Below are 20,958 nucleotides of genomic sequence, written 5' to 3'. Positions count from 1 at the left end.
TATACACTTTATATAGCAGATAATCAGGCTACTGCCCGGACGGGGTAGAACCAGTGGCGTAGCGAAAATGGATCTCCATCCCAGAGCATCCAATTTGCACTGAAAGATGTTGAAACAAAATGCATAAGCCACATCCACAGTGTGGTAGTAAAAATTTTGATAGCCCATCACTGGTCGAGCCCCAGATTGGTAACAGCATTGTATAGTTGTCTACCTTTGAAAAGTGTTCGGAAACTTCAGATTGTGCAGAACGCAGCTGCGAGAGCCATCGTGGGGCTTCCAAGATTCGCCCACGTTTCTTCAACACTCCGTGGCTTGCATTGGTTTCCGGTCACAATTCAAAGTGTTGGTTATGACCTTTAAAGCCCTACATGGCAGTGGACCAGAGTACCTTCGGAACCGCCTGCTACCGCACGACCCAGCGACCGATAAGGTCCCACAGAGTTGGCCTTCTCCGGGTCCCGTCGACTAAACAATGTCATTTTGTGGGGCCCAGGGGAATAGCCTCCTTTGTGGCGGCCCCCGGCCCTCTGGAACCAACTCCCCCCCGGAGACTAGAATTGCCCCCACCCTCCTTGTCTTTCGTAAACTACTCAAGACTCATTTATACCGCCAGGCATGGGGGAGTTGAGACACCTTTCCCCCAGGCTTTTTTTATATATATATATTTTATGTTTGGTATGAATGTGCTGTTTGGTTTTTTAAAATAATGATAGGGTTTTATATGTTTTTTAATGTTAGATTTGTTCCACTACTATTTTGTTTTTATTACTGTTGTGAGCCGCCCCAAGTCTTCGGAGAGGGGCGGCATACAAATCTAATAAATGATGATGATGATGATGATGATGATGATGATGATGATGATAATAATAATAATAATAATAATAATAATAATAATAATAATAGGGCTGTATGGATAGGTTCAGTCATTCATTTGTTTAGGATTCAGTTGATGTGAGGTAGATTGATGTCTCCATGGGCAGGAGGTTGTCCACATTAGCAGTGAGGTTATAGTCTCGGGCACGTGTAATGTTGTAGTGTCGGGCTCTGCAACAAAGTAGGAACCAAGTGTGGCATATAAGAATAGATCACAGATGATGCTTTCAGCAAGGGTGAGATCTTTTTAGGTTTAGTGTCTTTTTGTAGAAGATAGCTACTCTGCCTCCTCTGCGGGTTTCACGTTCAGACCTCGAAGACAAGGTAGTTTCTTGCTGTGATGATGGAGTCAGGGAAGGTTGCATTTAGCCATGTTTCTCAGGCAAAAATAATGTCAAAGGTGTCAGTGTTTAGTAGGAAGAATTCAGACATCTTGTTAATTACGCTTCTTGTATTGATTAGTTTGCATTTGAGATTGACAAGATCCTAATCAGTTACGACAGTGAAGGCTTTTACCTCATAACAAAAGTGTTTTTTCTGATGCTAGGAAGATTCGTTTTATGTATATTGTATGTAGAATTTTGGCTTTGTTTTTACTTTTTTTGCTATAATTTTTGCAGCAGATGCCAAGAGAGCTAAACTGTGTGTATCCTCCTTTCAAATGGCCTGTATCCTCCTTTGCCTGTGCAGACATCTGGTAAACCTAATTGTAGATAGCAAGGGAAATGATCCATGGAATTTCCTGTTAAGTCCCCATTTCTTTTTGAATTGGGTCTCCATAAAGGCTACCTGTTGTAAACTCCTCAGGGTAGTCTATGCAGTTAAACAAAGATGAATTATTATTCCCGTGACTTAATATATCTGATAGATAGACCTAGATGGCTGGATCTATCAAGTTATATTTCCATCCATACATGTTTTGCTTCTAGAATTCAACTGTATGCAAAATGTCTCAAAAGAACCCATACTGGTTGTTTTGCACACAACATAATTAAACTGCACTATGTTGATTTGATGATAGCTTAAAATTCACTATTTGGATTTTAATTTAAAATGTTGGACAAATCCAGCTATTTCCATGAAATTCACTTTCTACAAGTTTATGTAATTTTTTATCATTCAAAAGTTGTTTTATGCAGACCTCCACAATGGAGAAAGTATTCACTTAAGCCACATTTGTAAGCAACTACCTTTCTTTCAAGACTAATTTGCAGAATTATCCTTTGGAATATAATCTTGCTAAATTTGGTGGTGCAATTTTTTTTGTCTGAATTTACTGAAGCAGACAAGAACTACCTGCTTTTTTGTTCAAAACCTCCATACAAAATGTGTATCTGAAAATGCAGACAAAGTAGCTGTGAATTTGGTGAAATTGCACATGAACATAAATTTATTTAGATCTTGGTATGGAAACAGGATAGAACAAAGTTATGGAGGACCATATATAACACTGAAACTGCTGAAAAAAATAAAATGATGCATACAGATGTATTAAGAAGAAATTCCTGTCAGGTTCAATTTATTTCTCAGTAAGCGGGGTTAAAAAAAATCCCATTTATTTTAAAGGAACAATGTATAACTGTATTGGGGATAGGATTTATCGTCAAGCTAAATAAAATAGCCTATTCCACTCAATCGACTTTTTTTTCAAACAAGCCCCACATTTTGTGATAATGCTTCTAATCCTAGGATTTTAGTTCCAGTGTTTAAGCATCAAAGCGCTATGGCAGACAGCAGATTTTAATATTCTGTTAGTTATTTTGATTTAGAACTTAATAATGAAGATGATATGCCATGAATGTCAAACTTGCTGTATTACATTGCCATAACATGATGTAGCATTATTTTTTCCCTTTGCGGAGCTGGGATGGGTGTGGCCTATGCGTGATGCATCTGGCCCACGGGCGGCCATTTTGACACCCTGCATATGCCTATGCTATGACGGGCAACAAAAAAGTTAGCAGAAGGAATCTGAAAATCAGAAGGGGAAAAAGCAGATGTAGAAAAAATAGTTATACAGTGGTACCTCTACCTACAAACACCTCTACTTACGAACTTTTCTAGATAAGAACCGGGTGTTCAAGACTTTTTTGCCTCTTCTCAAAAACCATTTTCCACTTACAAACCTGAGCCTCCGAAACTGTAACCAGAAAAGGCAGGGAGAAGCCTCTGTGGGGCCTCTCTAGAAAACTCCTGGGAGGAAACAGGGCCGGAAAATGTAGGGAGAAACCTCCGTGGGGCCTCTCTAGGAATCTCCTGGGAGGAAACAGGGCCTCCACATCCCCTGTGGTATTTGATTTTACATTGATTCCTATGGGAAAAATTGCTTCTTCTTATAAACCTTTCTATTTAAGAACCTGATCACGGAATGAATTAAGTTTGTAAGTAGAGGTTCCACTGTACTAGGTTGATGCATTCCATTTATTTATAGTCCTTTCTCTTTTCATTCTTCCTTGACTGACTCCTAATTTCTCTGGAGTTTTGAGGAAAGCAATTCATTAGTTATTTTGGGAACTTGTACTGGTAGGGTTAGGACTCAGGATGCTGAAGCAATTTCATAATATACTTCAAGGAAGCAGTTCTCAGAGGCATTGAGTGTTGTGTAATATCTCTTCTTGCCCTCCCTCACACACTAAGAAAAAAGGTACGCATGGATTATAAAAGATTTCTGATATGACTGAATGTATCCATCCTTGTTGCAGTTGCTAAAAGAAGTCAACAACCACATTCTGAGTCATTTTCAAAGCATCAGTTGAAGGCATCTGGCCTATCTGGGTTTGGGCACTATGCAAGGTTGCGTCTGGTCAGTACTTAGATGGGAAGCTCAAAGTGAGTATCAAACTTTAGGCTGGGGAGAAAAACACACACAGACACACACAAGATAAAAAGCTGTGCCAAACCATCATCCTTGACAACTTTAAGACTTGTGGACTTCAAAATTGCTGTAGACTTCTTGAAATTGAAATCCACTAGTCTTATAGGTTGGATACCCCTGATGTCAAGTCATCAGGAGCTGGACCTGACTTAAAGATTTTACCTCTTCCATTGGCTGAAGCCCCACATTTCTAGAGAACTAGATCTGTACTTCAGGGTTCACTATTAGTTAAACATTGTTGACTACCGAATTTTTCAGAGTATAAGATGCACCAAAGTACAAAAAACACTTTAGTTTTAGTGGAGGAAAATAGGGGAAAAAATCTACCTACAAAGTATTCATCTGGCTAGTGTCTTAAGTCTGGTCAGCTTCAGCACATCATTTTATCCCCTGGTTGGGGCTGAAAAAAACCTTTTTCAAAGGGAATAGCAATGAAAACAAGACTGCAAAGACTTAGGGGCTGGAGTAGCAATGAAAAAATCCTGCAAGCCGGGAAGGCTTATCACAATATAAGCCACGCCCACAGTGTGGTAGTAAATTTTTTTGCAGCCCTTCACTGCATTAGGTATATTCCTGTTGAATGTAAGAATGTTTTCTGAACTCACGATGTTGTAGCATTTGTTTTTTCCAACGATTGCTAAGAAGTTCTTATTGTAGAGAAGTCTGCCCTTTCTCTAAAGGTGTTAGAGTTCTGAGTAGTGCACACAGAAACATAACCAGAAATATTCATTCCAGTATAACTATTACATTGACAAAAAGCTTGAAACGTCTACTCCTTCCCCTTTACAGATTAGGAAACTAGGGAAGATTTCTTATGCTCCCATTCCTTCTGCAGGCTTGGCTGCCTTTTGTCTGACTGGTGTCTAGTTTGCAACTCCCCCTCCTCTCTTCTAAAGTCATTCCCACATATCACCTTTCAATGACAATTTTTGTATATGTGTATACATTAGCATTAATTAATGCTACTTGGTGTCCCTATTAATCTCCTTTCCCCTGTGGGATCTGCTGTTTCTTTTGGATTTTCTGTAAGGATTGTCATTATTTTTTTTCATCTTTTCTAAAGTAAACTACATAAATAGCTACCACGATGTGGAGGTGGGGGGATTTTCTGGCATATATATTGTTCTGCTGGGCTCTCTGATAGGAGCCTCCCGAATATTCAAGGGTACAAATTTCAGACACACACACATGTTTGAAAATTCAAAACAATGTTCTTTATCACAAAATTCAAAATAAACTAAAGCACTCTTTTTGCATTGCAAAGAGCACTCGTCCCAAAACAACCGGGTAGTCTGTACAATTTCCCTTAAGCAGTCATTAAGTACTTAGCTAGCAGCTGTGAAGAAACTTCACACCCCTTCTTCTCCCAACAAAGTGACACACACACACGTTACTCTGCTTTGGTTTCAAAGGCGTGAAAAAGCAACAAAGTCCAGCACACAAGAATCCTGACAAATTGCAATCAGATATTCTTCCACAATGGCCAAACCCATATGCTGCTATTTATAGCAGCAGCCCTAATTACTGGAGCCCCACCCAAACACAGGTGGCCTCCCTTATTTCCTGTAATGTGTTCTTACTTGGTCTCTTCTACGCATAATTCTGTGCTTGCGTGGATCCAAAATGCCATCATCTGAATAGATAAGGGAGATTGACTGCCTTGGCTGTGTGCCAAGCCCTCCTCTGCCGAGTCACTCCCACCTTCTTCTTCGTCCGAGGAAACTAAACCCTGAACTGATTCTGTCGGCAATAACACAGGCCTGTGACATGTTGAAGTTTCTCCTGCATCCACCTCCCCATTCCCTGGGGCAGGAGCTGGGCCAGAGCCAACCACAACATATATTAGTCTGTATGTAATGTTTTCTGCCAGGAAAGAAAAAAAAAATGATTTCGGCATAATATTTGCAGCCAGTTCACTAGCTGTGGTAATACTTCTGATATTTCCATGAAAATAAAGTACATAGCTGTAAAATGATTCTGAGTTCACCCATATTAAGGATTTCTGCAATGTGCTCCAAACACTTCGTTTTCACCTGCAATTATGTTATAATTACAGTTTTTAATGAAATAATTATAGATACACACAGCAGATGCATAGATATAATTACGGTAATTGTATAAATACCTGATTTTCAGTGAAATCGTACTTGCAAGAAGCCTCTTAAAATGGGTAAAATGTCATCTACAGAAGTTTCTCAGTCACAGAATGCTGTGCATTTATATGGCATATGATTACTTCCTATTAAATGTCTTGCATATCTTCCCCTTCCTAACTCACTTTCAAATAAAATACAGCGCACCTGAAATCAGATAGCAACTCATTTCTCAGCGCTTCAATTTTATGCCTATTAGAATTGCGCATCTGGAGGCAAACTCATTTGATCCAAATCCGTCTATTTTCAAAGCAACTCTATAAATTAGGCGAGGCATAAAAACGGGGCATTTTCCCTTCTTGTGGCAACTCTTGATTTTCTTAACCATGGACTACCGAATTAGTTCAATTGGCTGGGTTCATGCCATAAATCAACCACACTGGCTGGATTTGCACAGTTGTAGGGCAGTTTGCTTAACTGTGTTAGTGTATTGAATATAGCATAATTGGATGGTTTCATGCATCATCCCACATCATAAATCACTGTTGACAAATGATTGGATTTTCACAACATGACAGGCAGAAGCTAAACAAACTCTACTATGGCTTTTAATGCCATCTCTTCAGTCTTTGGGAAATCTTGGGGATTTCCCAAATTCTAATGTGATACACCATCTTGATTCTCATGACTTATTCTCAGCCAACTGTCTTTTCTATAAAATTGAAACCCATGCACCAACTTTCTTCTTATTCTTCTGCTGCATGACTCCATTCTTCATCCCCTGGTGCTGCTTGCTTACTTATTTGTTTTGTCATTTCCTGACTTCATTATTTCTACAATAATAGCTCAAGATGGCAAACACATTCTACAATAATAGCTCAAGATGGCAAACACGTAGGGTTAGATTAACAACTCTTAAAGCCAAGAAGGCTTTAAGAGTTGTTAATTTAATCCTATGTAGCTTCCGCTCTGGCAATCTCACACTACTTACCAGAGCTTATAAAACTTTCACCAAACCCATCCTAGAATATAGCTCATCTGTTTGGAACCCATATCGCATCTCAGACATTAACACCCTCGAAAATGTCCAGAGATACTTCACCAGAAGAGCTGTAATAGAACACCCTACGAAACTAGACTTACAATCCTGGGTCTAGAAAGCTTAGAACTAAGACGCCTCAAACATGATCTAAGTATTGCCCACAAGCTCATATGCTGCAATTTCCTGCCTATCAAAGACTATTTCAGCTTCAACCACAACAACACAAGAGCCCACAACAGATACAAGCTTAATATTAACTGCTCCAAACCTGACTGTAAAAAAGACGACTTTAGTAATTGAGTTGTCGAAGTGTGGAATTCACTACTGGACTCTGTAGTATCATCCCCTAACCCCCAATACTTTACCCTTAGACTATCCACGGTTGACCTCACCAAGTTCCTAAGAGGTCAGTAAGGGGCGTACATAAGTATACCAGAATGCCTACCATCCCCTGTCCTATTGTCTCTCCTATATCTCCTATATCTTTGCTTCTATACCTATAACTTTTTCTGCTATTCTCTCATAGTTATATTTCACTCCTATATTTTCTCCTCTATTCCCCCTTTAATACATTATATCTGATTATATCAGTGATGGCGAACCTATGACACGCGTGTCAGCAGTGACACGCGAAGCCATTTTAGGTGACACGCGGCCGCCGGAGAAACAGGGAGCTTAGAGTGGTGAAGATGCAAATCTCCCCCCTTTCCAATTTCCCACCGACTGCAAGTACAGCAACTGCAATTATTATTATTATTTTTCCTCTCCCCTTAATTTTGTTTTGCACCAATTTTTTAAAAAATTGCGCCGGTTGCAATTTTAATTTCACTCCCAGGGCTATTTACCCGGGGTCCTACTTTGCTTACATTAAACTGCTCATCCCATATCGCTCCGCCAGGAAATCTACTCCAACCTCCCCTCCCCTCCTTCGCTTCTTTCCCTCGATGAGCAGCGCATGGTGTCTCCTCACCTTGGGTCGATCGCATCGGGGAGGGCTGAATAACTTAATTGCCGTTTCTCTTATAGCTGTTACAGGTAAACCCTTACCGGGTTATTAATTTGTAATTTAAAAAAATCATGCCGGGCTCGCAAAAAAGAGAGTGGAAAAAAAACCCTGCGTGGACGTCGCACCATTTGCTTCCTCTTTTGGCGGCTCATAACTAGATTTTCACAACCCCCCCACCCCCCTTGATAAGCTTTTTCTTGAGTCTGAACAGTTTGGGGGGTTCACCAAAGAGAAAAGTGAAAGAGAGGGAGAGAGGGAGAGAGGGAGAGAGGGAGAGAGGAAGGAAGGGTTAAATATAAAGGGAGAGAAGGAGAAAAAGAGGGAGGGGAAGAGGGGAAGGATGAGGGGTTATTATTAATTTGTAATTTAAAAAAATCATGCCGGGCTCGCAAAAAAGAGAGTCTAAAAAAAAACCCTGCGTAGACGTCGCGCCATTTGCACCCCCCACCGCGGAGGGAAAGCATTTGGCATCGGCACCGCCAACACACACCCCCTCCACGAGCAGCAAAAGCCTGAACGACGGAGCCGAAAGGCAAACGGTGCACCCCCCCAGAAGCAGCAAAAGCCTAAGCGGCGGGGCGCGCCGTTTGCCTTTCGGCTCCGTCGTTCAGGCTTTTGCTGCTGGTGGAGGGGGGGTTGGCGGTGCCGAAAGGCAAACGGTGCACCCCGCCGCTTAGGCTTTTGCTGCATCGGCGCCCACCCCTCCAGAAGCAGCAAAAGCCGCCCTAAGCGGTGGGGCGCGCCGTTTGCCTTTCGGCTCCGTCGTTCAGGCTTTTGCTGCTGGTGGAGGGGAAGGCGCCAAAGGCAAACGGCGCGCCCCGCCGCTTAGGCTTTTGCTGCTTCTGGAGGGATGCACCGTTTGCCTTTCGGCTCCGTCATTCAGGCTTGTGCTGCTGGTGGAGGGGAAGGCACCAAAGGCAAACGGTGCGCCCTGCCGCTTAGACTTTCGCTGCTTCTGGAGGGATGCACCGTTTGCCTTTCGGCTCCATCGTTCAGGCTTTTGCTGCTGGTGGAGGGGAGGTTGGCGGTGCCGAAAGGCATACGGTGCACCCCGCCGCTTAGGCTTTTGCTGCATCGGCGCCCACCCCTCCAGAAGCAGCAAAAGCCGCCCTAAGCGGCGGGGTGCGCCGTTTGCCTTTCGGCACTGCCAACCCCCTCTCCACCAGCAGCAAAAGCCTGAACGATGGAGCCGAAAGGCAAACGGTGCGCCCCGCCGCTTAGGGCGGCTTTTGCTGCTTCTGGAGGGATGCACCGTTTGCCTTTCGGCTCCGTCGTTCGAGTGAGAGATAGAAAGGATAGAGAGAAAGGGAATGAGAGAAAGGAAAGAGAGAGAAAGGGAGGGAGAGAAGGAAAGAGTGAGAGATAGAAAGGATAGAGAGAAAGAGGGAATGAGAGAAAGGAAAGAGAGAGAAAGGGAGGGAGAGAAGGAAAGAGTGAGAGATAGAAAGGATAGAGAGAAAGAGGGAATGAGAGAAAGGAAAGAGAGAAAGGGAGGGAGAGAAGGAAAGAGTGAGATAGAAAGGATAGATAGAAAGAGGGAATGAGAGAAAGGAAAGAGAGATGAGAGAGGAAGGAGGAGAGAGAAAGAGAGAGAGGAGGGGTAGCGAATTATGGATGTCAGAACTCACGCATGCGTAGTAGCGTGCGCCCACACTTTTTAAATTTTTTTAAAAGAACAAGAGAAAGCATGAGAGAGAGAGTGAGAGAAAATAAGAGAGAGAGAAAGAACAAGAGAGAGAAAGCATTAGAGAGAAAGAACAAGAGAGAGAGAGAAAGAAAATAAGAGAGAACGAGAGAGAGAGAGAAGGAAAGCAAGAGAGAAAAAAAGATAGCAAGAGAGAGAAAGCAAGACAGATAGGGAGAGGAAAGGAGAGCGAGAGAAATGAGAACAAAAAGGGGAGAAAAAAGGAGAAATGAGAAAATGATTGAGGCAGAGAATGAGAGGAGAGAGAAACAAAAGAGAGAGAGAGGTGATTCTTGAAGCATATGGTAAAAAGCATCCAAATAATAAGAAACCCCCCCCCCCCAGCCCACACCTGTTTTTGAAAAGAATAAAAGATTAAAAAAAACCAGCCCTCAACTGTTTTGGAAATGGTGAGTGTATACACACACACACATAAGGGGGGGAGAGAGACAGGGATGGAAAAAGAGGAGAAGTGAGAGGGAGAAGGAATGAGGGGAAAAGGGAGGAAGAGAGAGAAATGAGAAACATGAGAGAGAAAAGGGGGAAGGACAGGAGAAGTACCCAGAAATGAGACAGTGGTATAAATTTCAGGAGGGATGATTGATGATTGACTGTATTTATAAGGGGATGTTACATGGGATTGTATATATGAGGGGGTTATGTATGTATGTATGTATGTATGTATGTATGTATGTATGTATGTATGTATTTATTTATTTATTTATTAGATTTGTGTCATTTTGGTTGGTGGTGTGCCCCAGGATTTTGTAAATGTAAAAAATGTACCGCGGCTCAAAAAAGGTTGAAAATCACTGATTTAAAGCATATGGTAAAAGCACTTAAATAATAACAGAGAAAGAAAAACCCCAACCCTCACCTGTTTTTATTAATAGTTATGTTTTTGAATTTGCTGGTTGTTTTAGTTTTAATAGTAATAGAGTTTGGTTTTGTTTTATTATTAATTTCTTTTAATAAAAAAGAAGGGATTTATTATTTATTTATATTTATATTTATTTTTTGTTTGTTTATCTGTCTATCTACCTACCTACCTACCTATCTACCTATATACCTACCTACCTACCTATATATATATATATATACTTCTATGCCGCCCAGTTTTTTTCTCAAGGTGACACACCACCCGAGTTATGCTCAGTTTTTTGGCGAATTTTGACACACCAAGCTCAAAAGGTTGCCCATCACTGGATTATATCCTTTATAACCCTCATTGTGTATTATTGTGTATTGGACAAAACAAACGAACGAACGAACGAACGAACGAACGAATGAATCAATCAATCAATCAATCAATCAATCAATCAATACATCCTATTTTATTTTCCTGCCTCCACCGTTTGCTTAAAATATAAGGTGGAGATTCTCAATCATCTAGGTCATGTTTGTCCCGGAGGTGCTTTTCTAAAAGGCAACTGGAGTTTTGTTTTTTATTTGAGGATGTTTTGTTTCATATCCAAGAAGCTTCTCCAGTTCTGAAGAGAGTTCTTTAGAAGCTTCTTGGGATGAGAAGCTGTTAGAAAAATCTCCAGGAGACCAAGAGAATAAAAGGAAAAATACTTTATTGACAACAAAATAAAGAAAAAAAGAGACCAGTATGCATACAGTGACCCAAAGAGGTCATGGAGAGGCACCCGTGGATCTCTGGGGGTGGTTCACTGAATACAGGGTGCGTCTTTTAAAGATTTCTTGATGTCTTGTTTACGCCCCTTCCTTCTGTCCCTATTTAGAGTTGTTTATCTCCAATACTTCTACTCCATTTTCTCCTTGTTATCCTTCGAGTCCCTTTTTGACATTTCATCCTTAATTGATATTTATCTTCTTGTTTATCTCCTTGCCTTGCGTCACTTTTCCCTTGCTCAGAGTTGGACAGGCCTGTTATTGGAACCAAGAGTTTCTATTGCCAAAATATGCTACAGAATTCTCTTAATTAATATATAGGCCCCTAATTTTTCTTACAGAAGCGAAATGTCTTCAAGGAAAAATGAAGTCATGTTGCCTTTTGAAAAAGCACCTTCAGCATAAGGTGTCTGAGTCATATTGTGGATTTTACAAGTCCTATTTTATTTTATTTCTTAGAAACATAGAAGACTGACGACAGAAAAAGACCTCATGGTCCATCTAGTCTGCCCTTATACTATTTTTTGTATTTTATCTTAGGATGGATATATGTTTATCCCAGGCATGTTTAAATTCAGTTACTGGGGATTTACCAACCACGTCTGCTGGAAGTTTGTTCCAAGGATCTACTACTCATTCAGTAAAATAATATTTCCTTTTACCTTTAGTTATTTACCTTAGGTACAGTCCAGTGGCTTTTAAGATGGCCTTTTTAAATACAGTCCACTGGGTGCTCGCTCCTGCCATTTTATCCCTCCCCTTTCATTCATTATTTAAATATTCCCCCATTGCATTAAAATTTGTTTTTCTGAAATCCAATACTTTGGTTGCAGTATAGGATTGCTCACAATCAGTTTTTACATCAAACTGTTTGTGAGTGACATAGGGGAAGGTTTGGTAGGGAAGGTTTGCCTATTTGCCGATGACTCTAAAGTGTGCAATAGGGTTGATATTCCTGGAGGCGTCTGTAATATGGTAAATGATTTAGCTTTACTAGATGAATGGTCAAAACAATGGAAACTGCAGTTTAATGTTTCCAAATGTAAAATAATGCACTTGGGGAAAAGGAATCCTCAATCTGAGTATTGTATTGGCAGTTCTGTGTTAGCAAATACTTCAGAAGAAAAGGATTTAGGGGTAGTGATTTCTGACAGTCTCAAAATGGGTGAACAGTGCAGTCAGGCGGTAGGGAAAGCAAGTAGGATGCTTGGCTGCATAGCTAGAGGTATAACAAGCAGGAAGAGGGAGATTATGATCCCGCTATATAGAATGCTGGTGAGACCACATTTGGAACAGTGTTCCCTCTAAATTTTTTGGGGGGTGGGCAGAAAAGTATAGTGTCTGAGCGGCAGTCCCTTCGGGACTGGGCGGCACTCTTTCCCTCTCACTCTTTCCCTCTCAGCTTCTGGGCAGGTTTGAAAAACTCTTGAGTTGATGATGATTTTTAAGTGAGCCATTGCTCACTGCTCAGCTTAGAGGGAACTATGATTTGGAATACAGTGTTTAGTTCTGGAGACCTCACCTACAAAAAGATATTGACAAAATTGAACGGGTCCAAAGACGGGCTACATGAATGGTGGAAGGTCTTAAGCATAAAACGTATCAGGAAAGACTTAATGAACTCAATCTGTATAGTCTGGAAGACAGAAGGAAAAGGGGGGACATGATCGAAACATTTAAATATATTAAAAGGTTAAATAAGGTCCAGGAGGGAAGTGTTTTTGTAGGAAAGTGAACACAAGAACAAGGGGACACAATCTGAAGTTAGTTGGGGGAAAGATCAAAAGCAACATGAGAAAATATTATTTTACTGAAAGAGTAGTAGATCCTTGGAATAAACTTCCAGCAGACGTGGTAGATAAATCCACAGTAACTGAATTTAAACATGCCTGGGATAAACATATATCCATCCTAGGATAAAATACAGAAAATAGTATAAGGGCAGACAAGATGGACCAGAAGGTCTTTTTCTGCCGTCAGACTTCTATGTTTCTATGTTTCTAAACCAATTTTAAATGTATATGCCACCCATCTGACTATCAAACAACATAGCTAACGCCAACAGGGTGAATGGACACCCCAGGCTTATTATTACAGCAGATACTCTATACTAACATGAGCAAAAGAAAGATTCCCATGCACTTTTCAGCCAGTAAAATGTGAGCATCCTAATTCCTACTTAGTTCCAGTCAAGCTTCCTGATAAACGTATCAAGTCAATGTCGGAGAGCCCTCAGGAATAAAAAGCATTACATGGGAAATACCGTAAAATCCATGGTAATGGCGGTACTTTAAAACTGTTACCATCTGTTCTCTACCTATTAGCGCTGCGATCCTTTACCCAAAAGACACATATTACATCTTTTTATACTGCATGTATATTCTTTTCAGACAACATCCATAAAGGTAAAAACCCATCTCCATTATTACTGTCTTCCACTATAAACAGTACCAACCTCTCTCCCCCCCCCCCAAAAAAAAAAGCTAACGGAGGGAACTGCAGATGACACCACGCCAAATGAGATCATTAATGTTCTAAAAGACAAAAGCCATATTAAAAGCACGCTTGATAAGATAAGAGAAGTGGCTGGAAATAACACTGTGAGATTTTAATGGAGATGCGGGAAAACGGCATCAAATGCCAAGGAAAAGGAGATGAGAAATTGCTTGCTTGGTATATGAAAGAAATCTTTGAATTGTCGTTGATCATAAGCTTCATAGGAAAGCTGCAAAAGGGTGAGCATAATTTTAGACTGCATCAAAGAAATACGATTTCCAAAACATGGGAAGTAATTATTCCATTTTATGCTACATTAGGCAGATCCTACTTCAAGTATTCTGGGCTCCGCTACATTTTAAAGGAAGATTTCATACAAATTGGACCAGGTGCAAAGAATAGTCAAGGGGATTGGAAATAGTGTCCTGAAATAAAAGCAAACGACACAGTGGAGACATTATGAATCCTCCAGAAGAACATGTCCTGTTTACTGCTGTCTCAAAGTGCAGAACACAGAATAATGGCCTTCATTTATACAATGGCATATTTATTACTTTATTTATTTATTACTTAGATTTGTATGCCGCCCCTCTCCGAAGAGTGATTCAGGAAACATTCCATTCCTAAGGACAAGCCTAGAGCCTTGGTAAGGCCTGATGAACCAGGTATCTGGGAAATTTAACAGAATTATAGAGTTTGAAGGGAACTTGGAGGTCTTCTAGTCCAACCCCTCCTCAAGCAGGAAATTCTACAACATTTCAGTCCAATGACTGTCCAATCTCTTCTCAAAAACCTCCAGTCACAACTTCTGGAGTCAAGACGTTCCACTGATTAATTGTTCTAGCTTTCAGGAAATCTTTCCTTAGTTCTACATCAATTATATCATTGATTAATTTCTGGTGCCTTGCAGAATAGGTTGACTCTCTCTTCTTTGTGGCAGTCCCTCAAATACTGGAACACTGCTATCCTGTCATTTGCCATAGTCTTGCCAATGAGCCCACCCTATCCCCCCCAAAAAATATACAGTTATCGGAAAAGAAACCTATATCCTGCCTTACTTTGTTTATCTAAAAACCGCATCACCAGGAAAAGGAATTTTGGCCTTGCCGTACAGTTCAGCCTGTTCCAAATTACTGACCATTGACTCTGTTCATTGAAACATGCAGTTTATATAGTAGATAATGTATATTTTTGTATGCCTGTGTGTAATGGTTATGTACACATATGGCATATATACACAAGATTAAATAGTATATTTTGAATGCTCAGTAATAGTAAATAGATAGGGAAATTTTATCACTTTGAGGCGAGGAGAGGCCAGGCACCCTAACCCTAACCCTAACCCAAACCCTTGATGTGAGTGATGTCAAGTTGGCCACTTTTAAGCCAGTCACATGACTATTAAGCCATCCCCAGGCACATGATTGTCAAGCCACTCCTACCTGGTCACATGGCCAGCAAGCCACACCCACAAAATAAGCCATGCCCACAGTGTGGTAGTAAATTTTTTTTTCAGTTCTTCACTGTATATAACTAATAGTACTGGAAAACAGCCTCCTAGCATTTTTCAGGCTAACAGACTTTATTAGAAGGAATAAATTTGAAACTATGCCACCAGGCACATTTTTTTTTATTTTTGGCTATCATACCTAACTCATCTCTCTTTATGCTGTATCTGTTAATATTGTAATGTGTAAATGTGGAAGAAACTGAGAAGAAATCTGAAATGTACACTGAAGAGAGCTAGCCAAATGCTAAAGGAAGACAATTAGTAGATTATTAACATTTTAATAATTGAGACATTCTCAGATAAATGGATTATTAAGATATCTAAGCCATACTCCTCAGCATATTTAAATTAGTCAGTGCTTTGTTTAATGGACAGACCTGAATAAATTAAAATTTGACACTGTTTTATTGGCATGGGACATAAAACAAAGGTTAGATGTACATAAATAAAAATGAAGAATGGTTGGATATAGACATCAGGCAGACTGGCAGACTTATTTAATCATAAAATAATGTAGTCAATCTTCTGGTATACTGTATGTTATTGCACGAAATGACTGGTGTAGTGCGGTGTTCAAAACTCTGTGTTTTCTTGTTGGAGAAGTCTTTTCAACATAGAATGTATACAGTGGTATCTCTACCTACAAACGCCTCTACTTAAGAAATTTTCCAGATAAGAACCGGGTGTTCAATATTTTTTTTGTCTCTTCTTAAGAACCATTTTCTACTTAAGAACCCGAGCCCAGAAAAATTTCCAAGGAAATTTGAGAACAGCACGAAAGCCCAGCCAGTTTCCTGCCATTCCCCCTTTAATCCCGGCCATCTTGGGCTTTTCTGGGCTGCCAGAGGAGCCTTTCATTGGCGCTTAAGGAGGCTTTGGCAGTCTAGAGGGAATGGAGTGTTTTCCTTTCTCTGGGTGCTTGGAGTGGGAATAAACCTCTGCCAGCACCCAAAGAAAAGAAACACTCCCTTCGTTCTGGGCAGCGACTGTTCTCTTCTTCTTCTTCCTCCTCCTCCCACCCAAATTCCGAGCTTTTATTTCTTCCCTAATGGGTTTGCATGATTTATTTGCTTTTACATTGATTTATATGGGAAAAATTGCTTCTACTTACAAACTTTTCTACTTAAGAACCTGGAATTGGAACGAATTAAGTTCTTAAGCAGAGGTACCACTGTACTTCAAAACCATCACAAACCATGGCTCTATCCTGTGATTTGCAGCAATCAGAACTCGGACATAATCTACATTTGGATATTGTGTTTAACTTATAATACAGTATAGATAGCAGCTTAAAACCCACACCATTCCCATTTCTCAGGAGAGAAATAAAAAAAAAATAAGTGGGACACTGTGAGATTAAATTTGCTGATAAAGCCATATTTTTGGTTAACAGTGTCATGTGAATGAATCCCAGCTTTGAATCAAAGGCATGCTTTAAATAGCAATTCCAGAAAAGACATTTCAAGAATAAAAATCTAGTATTTTCAGACACTTAATAATAAGCTTGAATATCAAAACTTAGAAAAAAATAAATCAAACCCTGCAAATATCAACTAGGGAATTCTGGGAATAATTAATCATAAAGTTGCCAAGGTTGATGAACATTATCGTAACTGACAGACATAGAATAACAGAGTAGCAAAGAACCTTGGAGGTCTTCTAGTGCAGTCCCCTGCACAAGAAGGAGAACCTATAACACTGATGGCAAATCTTTTTTTTCCTCAAGTGCCGTAAAAGCATGTATGTGCACTATCACGTATGCATGAGTGCCTACACCCATAATTCAATACCTGGGGAGAGCAAAAAAGTGCTTCTACCACCCACCAGAGGTCATCTGGAGGCCGTAAATGGACTGTTTCCCAACTTCTTGTGGGCCCAGTAGGCTCATGTTTCACCCTCCCTGTTGTGGTTAGCTCTGGCCCTGCTCCTGCCCCAAGGACTGTGGATGTGGGGGAGACATCCACATGCTGCAGGCCTGTTTTGCCCCCGGGTAGAATCTGATGATGAAGGATCCTCTGACCAAGAAGACATAAGTGACAGGGAGGAGGAGAGCATGGCAGACAGCTCAGAAGGAGATCAATTATCTAGCTCCTCCTTGGATTCAGAACAAGAGTTAATGATACAGCCACGCATGCGGAGAACGATGCATAGGCAACAACAACTGAGAGATTATTATCAAAGAAAAGGAGGCCACCTGTGGTTGGGTGGGGCTGTGGTAATTAGTGAGGCTGCTATAAATAGCAGCCTGTGGGTTTGGCCATTGTGGAGGATTATCTGATCGTTGTGTTTCATGACTGCTTTACTGATTTTGACCTTTTGTGTGCTGATTTTTCCCCGCTTTGAAACTAAACCAGAGCAAAGTGTGTTTCACTTTGTGAAAGAAGAAGGACTGTGAATTACCTCACAGCTGCAAGCTAAGTATCACAGAACTGATAAGGGACTTGTACAAATTACCAGTTTGTTTGGAGACAAGTGCTCTTTGCTATACCAAAAGAGGCCTTAGTTTAAGTGAATTTTCATTATAAAGAACATTGTTTTGAATTTTCAAACGTGTGTGTGTCTGAAATTTGTACCTGTGAATTTTTGGGAGGAGTCTACCAGAGAGCCCAACAGAACACTCCCCAGGCTCCAAAGGCTTCCCTGAAGCTGAGGAGGGTAAAACGCCTTCCACCATCTCCCTAGAGGCTCTCTGGAGGCCAAAAATGCCCTCCGAGAGTCTCTGTGCAAGCCAAAATCAGCTGGCCAGCCACACATGCACACTGGAGCTGGGCAAGGGCAAGAGCTTGTGTGCCAGCAGATATGGCTCCATGTGCCACCTTTGGCTCCGGTGCCATAGGTTAGTCATCACTGCCTTATACCATTCAAGAGAAGGGGCTGATTGTTTGTTTCTTGCCTTGCCTTCTTATGCTTTGGAAAATAGGTTGACCTTCTCTGTGGCAGCTTCTCGAATATTGGAACACTGCTATCAAGTCATCCCAGTCCTTATTTTCACTAGACTAGACCGGGGTTGGCAACCTTAAACACTCAAAGAACTACAGTATTAGGACCCATCTCCCACAGGGGAAAAAAAAATCCTCAAGAGCCACAAAACCTTTTTGACATCTAAAATGAAGATAGCACTGCATATATTGTTTCTTTTTTAACCTTTATGCTATGTATAAAACAACTACAGTGTGTTGCACTTATAAAATCAATGAACGGCTACAGGGAAAAAAAACCTTGATGACTTCATGGACATGCTGTGGTAGTTTCTTGGCAACAATATAGACATGGCTTTCCAGTGCCACCTTGATTTTATTTAAATATCCCAGCGCAATCTAAAGCTCAGCAATCCAATCTTCCTTAGTTTTTCAAGATCTGCTGAGACTGCCTAGTGGTGCCTACTGGTTGGAGTGTAGTATTCTATTCTGCAATGAATTTTCTTTAGTCTAAATCTAACTTTTTCCCTGAAGAAGGCAATTGATATTGTATCCCAGCTTTCTATCTTCATGGCATCGGACCAGAATACCTGCGAGACCGCCTTCTGCCGCGCGAATTCCAGCAACCGGTTAGGTCCCACAGAGTTGGCCTTCTCCGGGTCCCATCGACGAAACAATGTCGTTTGGCGAAACCAGGAGTAGAGGCTTCTCTGTGGCAGCCCTGACCCTCTGGAACCAGCTCCCCCCAGAGATCAGAACTGCCCCCACCCTCCTTGCCTTTCGTAAAGTTCTTAAGACCTGTCTCTGCCGTCAGGCATGGGGGAACTGAGACATTTCCCCCGGGCCTATAGAGTTTATACATGGTATGTTTGTGTGTATGCTTGCTTTTAATAATGGGGTTGGTTTTTAGTGTTTTTTAAATTATTAGATTTGTTCTTACATTGTCTTTGTTATTGTTGTGAGCCGCCCCGAGTCTATGGAGAGGGGCGACATACAAATCTAATAAATAATAATAATAATTTTAATAATAATAATAATTATATTATTATTATTATTATTATTATTATTATTATTATTATTATTATTATTATTTTCCTCCTCCTTCCTTCTTTCTTTCCTCCCTTTTCTTTCTATTCTTCTTTCCCTCGCTCCCTGCCTCCCTCCCTTCTTTCTTTCTTTCTTTCCTTACTTTTCATTCTATTCTTCTTTCCCTCCCTTTTTTCTTTTCTTCCCTCCCTCCCTCTCTCCCTTCCCTTCCTTCTTTTTCTTCTTTCCCTCCCTCCTTCCCCTTTCTCTCTCTCTCTCTCTCACACACACACACGAACACAGAAATGTTTTTTTTATTTTTCAATGACTTTTCTTTCTGGTAGGCATAAGATTGCAGTTTTGACAGAAGTCAAAGGGAAGTTATGAAGGCAATAAAGCAAAGCACATATTCATTCTTAAGCTTTCGTTCTTAAATATGAATTTAGTACAGGCAGAAAAGAGGAATGAATTTTCACATGTAGCACCTGGCAGCCCATCCAATAAGTCTTACTTTTACAAGAAAGATCACAATACAAAGGATGGCAATTTCAAACATTTTATGTTAAATGTAAGCATTCTCATATTGTTTGGTGATACTAACAGCTTTAGATTACAAAAGAATCTAAAGTTCTGCACTAGATAAATGTTTGGTTCATTATCTGACTGGGTGAATTATGAGTTGAAAAGCTGCATAGGAGAGGTATTTAAGTAGTATAAGGAAAGAAAAAGAAATACCTGACAAAGTTATCTGAAACTGAATGAATGCAAATGATTGTGCTTGATCCTTTGAGGCAGCACTGGTGTAGATTATGAAGTCAAATTATGACTTTCCAGAATGAATTTAGCTTCAGGGCTGAGGAACATATAACTATCTGTTGTTTATAGGTAGTCCTCAGTTAATGACTGTTCTGGTTTCTGGTAGAACTTTAGCAATTACAAACAACTCTTATTAAATGCATCATTTCATGAATAAAGAAACTCCATTTATTTCTCTGCTCTCCTTTAATTCAAACACATTCCATACATGCACTTGGTCCGTTATCTCTCTTAGTTGCATTCCTCACATTCCTCCTGCTGCTCCACTTAACAAGATTTATTTTCCTAACAGCATAACTTTGAAAAACAGCAGAACTGACAGTTAACAACACAGAACTACTTTTGCTTACTTTAGCACGGCAAAAACACATCCATTTTCCCTTCGGCAACGTTGAAATTCCACCCTTCTTCTCCACTGACCCCCTGGCATGCCAAATACATCACTGCAGTATTTAACCCATTCCTCTCCTTAATATCTTCTTCCAGACCTCTGTTCTCTACGTTTTTGAACCCTTCTGAATTTAGGGTTAACCCAGCGAGCATCTGATTCTCCCTTGCTAGATCCTGAACTCATAGTCCCATCCTGTGGCTGGCCTCCCACCTGTTCTACTACCTGTAACCCTGGGCCCCCCACTAATTCATAAACGCTATCTGAATCCGAGTCCTCAATATCTTCATCATCCTCCAACTGATCAGCAGTATGTACAACAATGACTGTACAACGAACTTAATTTGTTCTGTGACCAGGTTCTTAAGTAGAAATGTTTGTAAGAAGAAGCAATTTTTCCAATAGGAATCAATGTAAAAGGAAATAATGTGTGTGATTGGGGAAACTACAGGGAGAGTGGAGGCCCTGTTTCCTCCCAGGAGATTCCGGCCTTGTTTCCTCCCAGGAGATTCCTAGAGAGGCCCCACGGAGGCTTCTCCCTGCCTTTTTCAGTTACAGTTTCGGGTTTGTAATTGGGAAATGGTTCTTGAGAA

At 40.6% G+C, this 20,958-nt stretch overlaps 1 protein-coding gene across 2 annotated transcripts in view; it reads right to left on the bottom strand.

Annotated features, from left to right (window-relative positions):
* Positions 1-20,958, bottom strand: part of NLGN1 (neuroligin 1) — a 636,614-nt gene that overhangs the window by 602,352 nt on the left and 13,304 nt on the right. The window lies entirely within an intron of this gene.

The sequence above is a fragment of the Erythrolamprus reginae genome, chromosome 5 (assembly GCF_031021105.1).
Source record: "Erythrolamprus reginae isolate rEryReg1 chromosome 5, rEryReg1.hap1, whole genome shotgun sequence".
Taxonomy (NCBI): domain Eukaryota; kingdom Metazoa; phylum Chordata; class Lepidosauria; order Squamata; family Dipsadidae; genus Erythrolamprus; species Erythrolamprus reginae.
Note: the sequence above shows the minus strand (reverse complement) of the source record. Positions and strands in the feature narration are given on the sequence as shown.